The sequence below is a fragment of the Lissotriton vulgaris genome, chromosome 7 (genome assembly GCF_964263255.1).
Source record: "Lissotriton vulgaris chromosome 7, aLisVul1.2, whole genome shotgun sequence".
NCBI lineage: Eukaryota > Metazoa > Chordata > Amphibia > Caudata > Salamandridae > Lissotriton > Lissotriton vulgaris.
Genome location: NC_141695.1, coordinates 1458685320 through 1458699751, shown reverse-complemented (window position 1 = coordinate 1458699751; position 14432 = coordinate 1458685320). Strand labels below are relative to the sequence as shown.

General features: G+C 47.3%; 1 protein-coding gene across 2 annotated transcripts in view; it reads left to right on the top strand.

Moving 5' to 3' along the window:
- The first annotated feature begins 7672 nt into the window (after positions 1-7672).
- SLC32A1 (solute carrier family 32 member 1) overlaps positions 7673-14432 on the top strand; it is a 57626-nt gene continuing 50866 nt past the window's right edge. The window contains exon 1 of one of the 2 annotated variants that reach the window (XM_086932259.1): positions 7673-7773. The gene's annotated coding sequence lies outside the window, so the exon portion shown is untranslated. Of the gene's footprint in view, positions 7774-8565; positions 8722-14432 lie in introns of those variants that run through there. The other variant, XM_086932258.1, reaches the window with a different exon arrangement.

The window sequence follows — 14432 nt, the reverse complement described above, 5'->3', positions numbered from 1 at the left end:
GTCCCAATATGATGAGGAGTTCAGGGCCAGGATGGCTTGGGATCCGGAGGCCAAGTGGGGGGAGCTGGACACTGATTTATGGCAGCATACTATGGGATCTGCATTGGGGGTAAGACGATTTTTACAGCCAGTGGTCTCCCCTTAATTTACCGGCCCTTTCAGGGCAAACCCACCCGGGGATGGGTGGGGAGTAGTTCAAACACACAGTCTGGAATGGGCACATGCTGGGAATTCAACAAAGGGTCCTGTAGCAGGGAGTATTGTAAGTTCAGACACGAATGCTCTGGTTGTGGTAGGCGGCACCCATTGTCTAGATGCTGGGATAACAAGCCACCAGGAGGTCAACAGGGGAAGCAGTCAGGTGCAAGTGGTTCAGGGACATCCCAACAGTTTTCAGGGGGTAGGGGAGCCAGAGGTACTCAGGGTGTTGGGCCCAAGGGCTCATACGCCGGTTAAGTTGGAGAAGTTGCGCCTTGCACTTCAGGATTATGATGATGCTGCTGTGAAACAAAAATTGTTGGACGGTTTTGAATTTGGATTCCGGTTGGGTTACATGGGTTCCAGACAAAGGAGATGGTCTGCTAATCTGAAATCAGCATCTGAGTATGGCGCAGTAGTGCAAGATAAATTAAATAAAGAAGTGCATGAAGAAAGGATGGCTGGCCCTTTTCATGATTGGCCGATCCTTAATTTGATAATATCACCTATTGGAGTCGTCCCTAAAAAAGATCCGGGACAATTCAGGCTTATTCAACACTTGTCATGGCCGGAAGGGTCGTCTGTAAATGATTTTATTGATCCAGATGCTATTTCAGTCTCTTATTCCTCAGTTGACGTGGCCATGTCACTCGTTGTGACCGCGGGCGCAGCTGCTGTGATGGCCAAGTGTGATATACAGTCTGCTTTTCGGCTGCTGCCTGTCCATCCGGATGACTGGTGTCTACTGGGTATACAATTTTCAGGCAAATGGTATGTGGACAAGGCTTTGCCGATGGGTTGCTCCATTTCATGTGCTCTTTTTGAGTGTTTCAGTACTTTTTTACAATGGTACTTTACTCATCAGTCTGGTCACTCACTGGTAACGCACTACCTAGATGACTTTTTCTTTGTCGGGTCTCCGGGCTCCACGGAGTGCCAGTCTGCTCTGGACACTTTCCAAGGGCTCATGGAGGCTCTTGGAGTTCCTTTGGCTCCAAAGAAAACTATGGGTCCTGCCACTGTTTTGTCCTTTTTGGGAATTGAAATTGATTCTGTGGCAATGCGGGCTCGCTTGCCTGAGGATAAAAAAGTGAAGATGCTGGAGTTGCTGGAAACCATGTTGTCAAAACGGAAAGTGTTGGTGAGAGATATTCAGGTGTTGCTAGGTCATCTCAATTTTGCGTGCAGGGTCGTGAGAGCATGAAGGACTTTTTGTTGCAGATTGGTCAGGGCTCTTGCAGGTCAACATTTGCCTCACCATCGTGTTCGCTTATCTGCTGGTGTCAAGGAAGACTTGAGAATGTGGAAATTTTTTCTCTCTTCTTTTAATGGTGTTCCTTTGGTTCGGGATGTTGACTTCCAATGGGATACGCAAATGTTTTCGGATGCAGCAGGCAGTGAAGGATTTGGTCTGTATTGGAATGGAAGATGGTGTGCAGAACGATGAACGGATGAGTGGTTGAATGGTGGTCGCAGCATTACCTTTTTGGAGCTTTCCCCTTTGCTGGTGGCTTTGACCCTGTGGGGGGAGGTCTTAGCACACAAGAAGGTGCTTTTTCGTGTGGACAACATGGCTGTGGTGGAGATTGTTAATCGACAGTCTGCCAGGGATGAACAGGTCTTGAAGCTCATGAGAGTCTTCGTGCTGGGCTGTTTGAGACACGACATTCACTTTCATGCTTTGCACATTCCTGGTGTGGACAATGACATTGCGCATGCTCTGTCTCGTTCACAGTGGGGGAGATTCCGTGGACTGGCGAGGGAGGCAGACAGATCACCAACCCCGATGCTGATTCATCTGTGGCACGTAGGCAACGCCGGGTCTTACAACTGGTGGTAGGTTTTTTGTCTGTGTCTACGCGTTCTGCTTATTCTCTGGCTTGGAGGGAGTTTCTGGAGTCCGGCGTGAGGAGGTTTGGCGTCGTTCTGAGGATGTGGTAAATTTCATTTTAGATCTCAGGGATAAAGGTCTGATCAAGGTCTGACCAGGGTAACCATTGCAGGTAAATTGGCAGGGATTGCTTTCATGGGTAAGTTGGTTTGGGGTTATTCTCCTTCGGCGGGGGAGATTAGCAGGAGAATGCTTGAGGGCTGGGCTAGGGAACAAGGTCACGCCAGTACATTTAGAGCTCCCTTATCTTGGCAGATGCTGGCTCGGCTGATAACTATTCTGCCTTCGGTTGTACAGATGACTTTGAGTCATGCTTATTCTCCATGTTAATGGCATTTATGTCTTTTGGGGCTTTTAGGGTTTCGGAGTTGTTAGGCTCCAAATGTAGGTGTGGACTCTTTTGGCGTGATGTGTTTTGTTCTGACGAGGGGGTGCATGTTTGGTTGGCTAGCTCCAAAACTGACCAGAGGAAGAAGGGGAAAGGAGTGTGGCTGGAAGCTCGCTCTCCGAGGATTACTTGCCCTTTACTGTTGGCTCGGCGCTGGCGTTCTTTATCAGGGGGCGGTGATGATGCTCTTGTTTTCCAGCATATTGATAGCACTCCTGTTACAGCATACACATTTCGCATGGTTTTGCACAAAGCGTTACACCATTTGGGCCTGGATGGGAACTTATATGGTACACATTCTTTCCGGATTGGTGCTGCAACTGAAGCTTTTAATAGAGGTTGGACGCAAAGGGATATCATGAGGTTGGGGCGTTGGTTTTCAAACTGCTTTCAGCGCTACGTGAGAAGTCAAGCGGAGGAGGCGCATGCGTCAGCTCCCTTTCCATGAGCTTTAACTCTGTTTTCTTTTATAGGATCTGTTGCTGGGCCCCGTTCTCCTGTGGTGACAGTCTGGATAGTTGGGCATTCCTTCGTGAAATGGGCCCGAGTCCAGGCGGCGCAGAGTTACTTCGGAGAGCTTCTGGGGTTTAATGCTCGCATGTTCAACTTGGTTTGGAAGGGGAAAGGTGGTATGCTCTGGAGAGAGTTAATTCCATGCCTCAACAACAGTATGGTGGGTGGGCTATGTCCTGACATTCTGGTGATTCATTTGGGGGAAAGCGATCTCTGCACCACTAAGGGTGTTGTATTGTTGCGAGCTATCAAGAAAGATTTGAGCCTTATCAAGGAGTTTTGGGCTGGTTGCCATGTTTCTGGACTGAGCTAGTTCCGCGTAGGGTTTGGAGAGGAGCGATAAATCCCAGAGCTGTAGACAGAGCCAGGAAAAAAGTAAATTCTGAGGTTTCTAGATGTTGCCGTTGTCTTGGTTTCAGCAGGATTTCTCATAGAGAGATTCGATTTGAGACAGTGGAATTTTTCAGGGACGACGGTGTTCACCTTTCCAGAGTGGGGATGGACCTTTATTTGTTGGAGTTGCGTGACGTTTTGGCACGTTCACTGGCAATGCAGCGTTGAACTTTGTTCGTTCTGCTTCTATTTTCCTGGTTGGGGGGCAGAAAGGGGGGTGGTGTAGTTTCCCCCCCCCCTACCTTTCTGGGTGGCGGGGTTTTGGTTGTTTCGGTGCGGTTTATTGTAAAGTTTTGGTGAGTATTGGTCTGATTCATTGATTGACAGGTAAAGGGGAAGTTGGTCATTGCTTGACCGTTCAGGTTTTTCGACCGCGTTTCACCCAGAACATGTCATATCACTCGAGTGATATGACATGTTCTGGGTGAAACGCGGTCGAAAAATTTTGGAGCCAAACAATTGATTTAACTAGCTTGTTGGTGCATTGTCATGAAGAGAGGAATGCTCTGGTGGTTGGAGGTCAGAATACCAAGCGAAAAATCTGTGTGTTAAAAAACAATTCTATCTAGGATATCAACTACCAGAATATGGTGAAAGTTCCCTGCCCCTCCGCCTGGTCCTGATGAAGACCCCGCAGCAAGGTTAACTTTTCCTGCAGTTTCAGAGGGTCGAAACGTCGACGGTTTTTCCAACTGCGGCAACCACACACGCCAAAATTTGTATATACACTGTACTTTGTGTTGTATGCCCTTCTATAAATAATGTCGCCAGTTTTTATGGCAGCTGTTGCTATACGAATTATAGCATGAAAAGTGTTCTGAATTGTTGATTTTACTGTCACATAATCCCTCCACTTCCCTACCTCTCCACTATCACTTCCCCCCTCCCTCCTTGGGGCACTGTATGACCTCAAATACAGTTGACTTTTTGCTATGCTACGTGTATTCATTACACTGGATCCCACAGTGAATAAAACTTTGTGGATCGAAATAATTGTTTTGGATTAATTCTTATGAAATGCATTATATGTTCCTTGTCCACACTGGGACCCCTTCCTCCTAGTACTTACTAAACCCAGGTCCCAGTGACTTCAATTGGGTAACCCCTTCGTATACAATCTGTATTGTTGGGAGGGGTCAAAGAATTTAAGGGGAGGGGGTGGGGCGGGGTTTGTAGTTAAATATTTATTTAGTGAGGTATAGTTTTGTAAGGCGTTGCCAGGGTTTTTATATATTGTAATGTGCACCTGTTTCCTAATAAAGCGGCCTTTTTCACACTCAAACATTATTGGTCTACTTTTCTCCCACCCCTCGCCCTCCCTCCCAAGGGGGGCTTGGGGAGGGAGCTGACCGAAGGGAGGTCTCCTCCCCCGGCCAGTTTTGGAGGGCTGCGAGGGGTTAAGCACATAGTAGAACTTAATGGAATTGGGCTGGCCTAGTAGGTTTTGCCAGCCCAATTATAAATTCATGTTTCCCCGCCTCCTAGCCACCATTTTAGGTTTGGTGACCTGGTGGCTAGGAGGACAGTTAGCGTTTTTTGTCCCTCCCTCCCTCTATCTTTTTCCCTTTCCTTGGGGTTTCCCCCCCCCTTTTTTATGGTAGCGATTTTATATCCCTTTATTTTTATATTTCCCCTTTTTTGATCCAAAGGCTGTTTTGTTGTTAATAGGTGTGCAGGGGTTTTTTGTTGTTTGTATTGTCGCTACTAGGAACAGGTGCTGTGTGGGGTTTTGGTTGTTTCGGTGCGGTTTATTGTAAAGTTGTGGTGAGTATTGGTCTGATTCATTGATTGACAGGTAAAGGGGAAGTTGGTCATTGCTTGACCGTTCAGGTTTTGGGGGGTATTGACAGGGTTGAAGGGTCAGGCAGGGTTTTTGGTTATCGAGGGCTTGGCTTTCATTATATGATTGGGGTGTTGATGACGTAATGGGTTAAGTGATGACGTAATGATTTAACGGATGACGTAATGCTTTATTGATGATGTTATGTTTATAATGTTATTGTAATGTTTTAATGCTGTATTGTTGGGTGGGGGAGGGGTCAAAGAATTTTAGGGGAGGGGGCGGGGTTTGTAGTTAATTATTTATTTAGTGAGGTATCGTTTTGTAAGGCGTTGCCAGGGTTTTTATATATTGTAATGTGCACCTGTTTCCTAATAAAGCGGCCTTTTTCACACTCAAACATTTTTGGTCTACTTTTCTCCCACCCCTCGCCCTCCCTCCCAAATTGTTATATTTTCACAAAAAATGTAGACTTGAACATACATACTAACATGACTGTTTTGCATATTGCCCACCCTGTCCGAAGGAACCATTTCATCCATCTTTCCAAGGATTGTGAGAATTAATTGTGTGGCTATTAATCCTGCCTTTTCTCATGACAGAAGCTGCCTGCTTTTGGAAGATAAGAAAAATCCAATTTAACCATGTGACACACAGCAGGATTGCCCATGCCCGCCTCCCCTCCTTTTTACGCATCTCCTATGCATATGGTTCAAATGTCAGTTTGCTTATCCCTCTCTCTCTCACACACACTCCTTCTCCCTTTCTCTCTGTCTCCCTCTCGCTTATCTCACAAACGCACATCTTCCACACTGATTATGCCTCCCTGAAACGTGTGCACACAATTGTCCTTGTGTGTTGGGGACTGGATATCCTTTCACTCTCAATTTGGTTCCAAAGGCTAATTTATATAAGTGACAAACCTACATGTCTGGTCTGAAGGCACGAGTTTGGCAAGCACATATTTTATGGTGAATATTTGCCCCATTCTTATTGTGAAGGCTCGCTGTATCTTAGAATGTGAATGTAAAATGATTTACATATGTGGGTACAGGTTTACTATCCTGCACACCACTGAGCACTGTGTGAAAAAAGTGCAGGGCTACATTGTCTGAAGGACAAAAAAAAAACAGTGCACAACAGATCAAGCAAGAGTCGCCAGCTGATGAGGCTATTGGTGCGTGAGCTAAAATTCACTCTTCCGTGACAGCTGCACAGAGGTCAGGCGTGTAAGTTCCGCCATTTTGATTTCCACCACTCCTCTTGACCCCTTACCTATTCTCTTGGCATTTAGATTTGACACAAAGCCAGATCACATCACTTTAGTAGCGCAGCCTTTCTTTAGCTCTAAACCTATAGGCTTGTGCTACTCTGCTCAGGCACGCTTCCTTTGCATTAAAATACCCGGGAGGTGGCTCTGTGCAGGTTGGACTCCGTGCAAGGGCCATCTTTCACCAAAAAATAGCTTTTGTGCACACATCAGCTGACCGTCCCTCATTACGCAAGCGCCAACAAGAACCCAATATAGGCCAATTTAGCTTAAATTGGGAGTTGTAGGTTATGGAAGATGGAGAACAGACACATTTTATCCTGGATGGTGAACACATATTTTATAAATAAATACAATCCTTGACTTGTACCGGATGGTGAAAAATATATATCCTAAATTGCAGACTAGAGTTTTATCCTGGACTGAAAACCAGCCTTTGGTACTGAATTGTGAACGCACGTTTAATCAGATTTTAAAGTCATGTTATGCTACAGCATGGCAGTGCTCGTCACGGATAGTGACACATTTTATGCTCGTTTGTGAATGCACATTTTATTTGTAATGTGAGTAAAACCCATATTGTCCCTGAATTAGGTAGTCACGTGTGAACACACATGCAGTCCTAAACAATAATACACATGCCACGAAAGATGAACAGAAGTCGGATCATACATTTCGGAAACTCATTTCATCTTGCGACTTGTGAGCCCACGTCTGATCCTGGGTCGTGAACGCACATTTTATCCTGGTCTGTGAACAAGTATCGTACCCTGGCTAACTGAGCCTCTGCGTGCCCCTCCTTTTCACAAAGCGCTTTGCTGGCAGTGGCAGCGTGTTATGCTATAATTATGTAAACTCGGGCATAGAATTTTAGATGGAGCGCACCTGGCGCGGCAGCACATTGTTGTCTGCTAATGGCTGCCGATCTCGGCCGTGTTTACTTTCTAACGCACGTTGAGGAGCCTTTCTGTGGGATCCGCGCCGCCTCCGCTGTAAAGAAAGGACCGCCTGCCCGGTGTTTGCATTGTACTCTCCTGGTGCCCCGGGCTCCGCGCGCCGGCGATGTTTCATCAGAAATTCACACGTGTTAAAAAGCGCGCGCCGCTCCCCGGCGAGGGGGTGCAGCCGGCTCGCGCTCCTGAGACACTCTAACCTTTGCGCCGTGTTTGCAGCGAGCCTCCGGCTCCGGCTGGGAGGGGGGGGGGGGGGGGGGGTTGTGAGTGAGGAGCGGAGGGGCGATGTGACTGGTGCTTTCCGCAGCGCCTGCAACCAGCGTCCGGCCAGGAGCCCGGCTCCACCGTGACTAGACACTGCGTCCTAGGGAGAGCTGGAGCCTGGAGGTGAGTGAAGGCGCTAGCTCTGAGAGTCTGGTACCTCTCTCTTTCTTCTTTTCTTTCTCTTCCCCTCTTTTCCTCTATCTTTGTAGTTCTTCTTCTCTCTCTCCCTTACTTTCTTCCTCATTCATTCACTCTCCATCTCGTTTTGTTGTTTCTTCTATCCAGCTCCTCTGTCTCTCTCTCTCACTCACATACACATCATCTCTCACATACACCTTTCTCTCACACACTCTCCGATAAAGACAATCTCTATTTTCCATTCTCTCGCCCTCTCTGTCCTTGGGGTTCTGTTCCTTGTCGCTCTGTCTTTCTCTTACACACACGATCATTCTGTTTATTTCTCACACATCAGTCTCTCCAACACTCAATCTCTCTTACTTCCTTTCTTCTCCTCCCATCCTACTTCCACACTTTTACCTTTCCCCAATATCTTCCTTCCTTCCTTCTTTCCTTCCTTCCTTCCTTCCTTCCTTCCATCCTTCCTTCCTGTTCCCTTCCCCCAATCTGTCCACTAACAACTCTCATTCTCTTCCTTCCTTCCTTCCTCCCTCCCTTCCTTCCCTCTCCTCCTATCCCACTTTTCCCTTTCCCAATCTTCTCCACCCACAACCAGCCTTCCTTCCTCCCTCTCTTCTCCTCCTATCCCACGTGCATACTTTTCCCTTTCCCCATCTTCTCCACTCACAACTTCTCCCCTCCCTCTCTTTGTGCATATCTCTTATGTGCCCGTCTCTTTTTCATTCTTTCTTGCTCCATCCCTCCCACTTCGCTCGCTCCTCCCCATCTCTTTTATCGCACCCACTGCGTATGTCGCGAACAACAGAGACACGTGGACTGCCAGAACGAAACTTTCTCATTGGGGTCAACAATGCAGTGTGAGGAGAGTAGGACGGACACGCGTCACCGAGGAAGAGAGGAACGTGCGCGGTGATGACACCGGGGACCTGACAGGTAGCTAAGGCGAGGACCCGTCCACCCTCTCCATAGTGGAACTCTTTCCTGTGGCAACTGACTGACGGGCATCACTGTTGTTGTGGTGGTGGACGCCCGGCTGTGGCTCGGGTGGCAGGCGGGACCCGCTGAGCGTGCGCGGTGCACTTCTTTTGTGCGGTGTGTGCTTTAGGGATGGTGTCCTTTTCTTTCACAAGTCGCAGCACTGAGAACGTAACCAGCCTGCAGGAAGAGACGATGGGGTGCCCTGACAGGCGCATGAACGCTTCTAGGAGTTGAAGTCTTAAGTTTTAAACTTTTCCCACCTCCTCGACTTGGCAGCTGTGCTTTCGGAAACAGACGCACGCTTCAGCGTTCAAGAAAAGCGGGACAACGAAAATAACGTGGTGTGTTTTTTTTCCCCCGGGAAAATACAATAAAGGGATGGAGGTGGTGGAGTATTGTTATTTACACCCGGACTGAGGCACTTAGGACCGTAAACACAGGGTGGTTGTTGGAGGGACGGCCCCTCTCTGCCTCCTTCCGTGGCACTCTTGTCTTCATGCCCTCCAGCAGCAGGGCGCGCTCTATGACTGCTCCGCCTTTTAACAAAGGCCGTTTGATTGCCGCGAGGGCACCAGCTTTGAGCCTGCATCCGCGGCGGCCAATCAATGATTTCACACACGGTATCGACCAGCTCGCGGCCGCTCCTGGTGACTGATCCACAGCTTTGGGATCCGGCGCACGTGCGCGCCCGTGCACACGGCCTTGCACAGTCAGGGCCACAATATCGGTTGTGTGTGTTTGTCTGCTGTGACGTCAGGGATCTGCACACAATCTTTGTGTTCGCGTGCCAACGCAGCTGTTCTGAGAGTATTAATTTCAGTGTCTACTTCTCGACAGACTTTGCATTTAGCTGCAGGCCCATTACAGGCGCGCGTGTGGCTCGGTGTGTGTGTATCTGTATGTGTGTTTTGTGTGTGTGTGTGTGTGTGTGTGTGTGAGAGAGAGAGAGAGAGAGAGAGAGAGATATTTCAGTGTCCTGCCTTCGTCTGCGTATATAGGTTTATCGTGTTATGGACCTGTAAATAGTTTGTGTGTATGTTTGTGGGTTGAGCTGTAGGGTATCACTTTCAGCATTAACTCCGATACATACATAGTGCATCTAACTATAGAGTTCTACCCCTACACAGATGCCGTCTGATATGGTATATATTGATTTCATATACTTCCGGTACATTTGTCGAAGTCTGATGTGTGTTTTTGTAACTCTAAAAGTTCGTAAACTGCATGCATTATTTTCAGCAGCTCTAAACGGTGTGTATAACCTCCGATCGCTCTCCTTGTGCCCCCAAGTACCCGTTGTGCGTGTGTCTGTGTGAGTTCCACACTTTTCTAGTGATTTTAAAAATCGCTCAACTGTGCTTGTGTGCGCCTTCTCGTGGGTGGTGTCAGGAAACTTTAAAATGCGATTGCAGAAAGGATGCAAACTTAAAAGTCAGTCAATTGCTGCACGTGTCTGTCATTTAATCTATAACAGGTCTGGCCTAGCTTCAGTTTTCCAAACCGTTGTGTGCCTTCTGTGTGGTGTGATAAGGTGACAGACGACAACGGCGAGAGAAAATTAAATAAATAATTAATTCCCCCTCGTCCTCGTCTGTCGAAATACCCCCACGCCGCTCTCACCTGCACGAGCCTTTAGCTGCTAGTAGGTGTCATTGTATATGAACAGTCTCTGAATGCTCCCATTTTTTAGATAATGTGAGTCAACTCCCCTGGGCATGAGAAGGTTCGGAACAGAGCACTGCGGGAGTACTGTCTTCTGTACTCTAAAATGCCTTTGTGGATTGGCCCTGATCGTGCGCTTGAGTTCTGAACAACGCGCGCTATGCGTGCGTGCATGCGTGAACACGTCATAACAGTGTGTGCACAGCATGCTTGTGAAGAAGGAAGGAGCGGGCGAGCGAGCACAGTGAAGCGACGCAGCCGCCCCAATACACTTGCACGACCCCCCCCCCTCCCCCTCCGCGTTGCTTATGGTTGTGAGCAGAGAGTGTACCTCCTTGACTCCTGTGGTCGAGGAGCTGTGAATCACACCTGTCGCTGCCGCGCATCTCCCTGGAGTCACAGTCCAGTCACACAAGCACAAAATCGGGCACCTTTTTTTGTAACACAACGAAATGAGCCACCTTGCAGGGTGCTAGGCGGACATCTTCGGGGATGTACTACTGACATTTCTATAGACTCCCTGCTCCCCCCCCCTTCCGCTTTGCTTAGAAGATGTCGGGCCAGTCATCAATTTACTCAGTGCGTCATTAGATGTCTCCTCCGATTTCCGCTAACCTTGATTTTACAGGTACCTTTATTGTTTTTTCAGTTATTTATTCAGTTCAAAGCGTTCGTGACTGTCTCTATTCCCAAACTTGACACAGTGGGACGGCTCGAATTTTACGCGTGTGCTTCTGGTGCGGAAAATAGCTGCATAAAGCTCTTCAGATTATAACATAGAATCGTCTGTTGGTTGCAATGCCTAAACGTTGCCCGCTTAAGGCTTTTGGGATATGTCTGCACGTTACAGTCCGGTTTAAAATGACATTTTCGACATTTGGCGCGAGAAAGGCTCCTGAATGTCACAGATGCGTGACCTCTAAAACCACGAAGCAGCTGGAACATAGAGGTGCTCGCATCAGCGCAAAAGGAAATATTCATGGCGACTGATCAGAAGTAATGACTGAGTGCCAGGGGAAACTGGCGCATGTCTACTGCCTCTAAAACTGGAAGCTTTCAACAGAGCACGCGCATTTGGATTAAACTGGGCAACATGTGTACAGCAGGGCTTCTTCAGGATGGACATATTTTGCAGCCCAACCGTCTCTCCGAGCCCCTATTTTTTAATCCCATCTTTGCGTAAATCGAGACACACACAAATCCACAGATCGGAGGACCACGGTGTGCTGTATGTGGTGCATAGGAGCGTTACACATTGATAGATGGTTGAGGGTGTGCGTTCCATTGCGCACCTCTGGATATGTTTGCGCGTCCGTGTGTCGGAGTGCCATTCTGTGTTGCCTCTTCGGTTCCCGTGTGTGTAGCTGTTTCTGTGTGTGGGAATGCGGGTGTGCCTCTGTGCCAGCGCGCTGATGTCTGCTTGTTTACGTCTTCATGTATGTGCGTGGGAATGCCTGTTTGCGTGTGCGAGAACATGCTTGCGAGGCCGCAGTGGTTGCTTTTTAATGCAAATACGGTAGGCTAGGCTCTGTCTGGAAGGTGGCTGGGGGGTCCCTGATATTCACACCCTTTCATTCACACATTCCATTCCACCAGTGAGTCGGTGTGCTGCTTGGCCATAGATCGGGAAGGTTCCATTGCAGGGGTGGTGGGGGAGAGGGGAGGGGTACTGGGAGGGGGCGCTGTGCGGCGCCGTGCGTTTACTGGAGCCTGTACTAGCAGTGCCCACTGTCCCCGCGAATGCGCTCCTTGTCAGCCATGAACTAAAACGGCACGACACCCCCTCTTCAAATTTCCCATCACAAAGTTCCTACCTTAAATCTCCTCCCGGTGAATTTAAGCACATATTTTGCTTTCCGTGTATATTCCCCTCTTTCAGCTCCTACCTTCCTATAATCCTCTATTTCCCACCTTTATTTTTTTCCCTAATATATATCCTCCGCCGGTCTTCCCTTTACGGGCACAGTCTCTTCCATACTTAATTACACTTCTTATATTTAGTTTATCAATTGTATTTTCACCCCTATATTTCCCATTCCCTGAATTAGAATTCAAATATAGGCTTGTCCTCGTTTATATTTGTATCCCTGTATTTCTTCCTTGACCACCATTTCAACCCGAGCCCCGTTCCGCCCAAGTGATGTTTACACCGCTATAGTTCCCTACGTTTATTGCCTCTGATATCTCCCTGTTTTTTCCATCTTCGTATTTCGCCTTATACTTCCCATACTTCTCCATTATGTTTCCACTCTTACAATTCGAGTCTTTATTTCCCAAATATATTTTCAACCTTAGAACTGCACCTTGATATGTCCTTCTTTAGTTTCCACACGCAGTCTTCACCTTCACACTTAGAACTCACCTCGGGCTCTCCTGGGTGTGTCTGCTGCATGTGTGTGTGACTTTCTGCGAAACGGAATGTGTGTCTGTCTGTATGTGGGTTGCCTGCGTGTGTATGTGCCCGTATTTGCGTCTCTGCGTTTCTCTGTGTGTGTGTCTGTGTCTTAGCGGATGTCTGTGTGTATGCTGTGTGCGTGCGCCTGAGCCTCCGTGACTGTCTGTATGTGTGTCTGTGTTCGAGTCTGTATGTATGAGTGTGTGTGTCTGGCTCTCTGAATGTCTGCCATTGTGTCTGCCTGGGTGTCTGTGTGTCTCAGTTAGATCCTGAATGAGTGCATGTGGTCTGCAGCCGCCTCTCTGAATGTGTGTCTGCGTGTGTGTGTTTGCGTGTGGAGGAGGCTGTGTAACTGCCAAGTGGTCCTTTCAGTGCACAGCCGCGGGACCTTCCTTTGTATTCCAAATCTGGAGCACACAGCACCCGGGGCTGCCAACGCCGACCTCCTTGTGCAATGATTTGTAATAATTTCAGCGAAAAGCCCGGGCAGCTCTCTAGGCGTCTTGGGTAATGCACAGAGCCTCGTGCCCTCTGCATCAGATCACAAACACCCCTCCGCCATTCTGCCCGTCTCTGATGGACCCGTCGCGATTTTTTTTTTGTTGCAACCCTTATCTATCTATCTATCTATCTATCTATCTATCTATCTATCTATCTATCTATCTATCTATCTATCTATCTATCTATCTATCTATCTATCTATCTATCTATCTATCTATCTATCTATCTATCTATCTATCTATCTATCTATCGCCCTAACTCTATCTATCGCCCTCACTCTATCCATCTATCTATCTATCGCCATCACTATATCTATCACCCTCACTCTATCTATCTGTCTATCTATCTGTCTGTCTATCTGTCTGTCTATCTATCTGTCTATCTATCTATCTATCTATCTATCTATCTATCTATCTATCTATCTATCTATCTATCTATCTATCTATCTATCTATCTATCTATCTATCTATCTATCTATTTATCTATCTATCTATCTATCTATCTATCTGTTTGTCTATCTATCTATCTATCTATCTATCTATCTATCTATCTATCTATCTATCTATCTATCTATCTATCTATCTATCTGTTTGTCTATCAGTCTATCTATCTATCTATCTGTCTATTTATCTATCAGTCTATCTATCTATCTATCTATCTATCTATCTATCTATCTATCTATCTATCTATCTTTCTGTCTGTCTGTTTATCTATCCGTCTATCTATCTATTCCTCCGTCTGTCTGTTTATCTCTCTTTCTATCTTGCTATCGGTCTGTCTGATGGCCGGTAGGTCTTTGTTATGTATACACACACACCCAGGTGATGCATAGAATGTAAGCTGCTTTTTATTGCCATTGTTGAGTGGGGGAGAGGCCATAACCCCTGAGAGCTGAAGCCTCGAGTGGGTCACGTGCCCCTTGCCCCTTTCAAAAATTGCGTTAACTAGCATATTACAAACTGCACATATGCGTAAATGGTTTATGCTATGGCATTTTTCATGTGTGTTTACCAATGCCAGGATGCAAGGGGTTACATTTGTGCCATAAGGGCAACGTCATTTAGAAGGGGACTTATGCGGTGTCACGCTGTTGTAAGTAATCTATGAG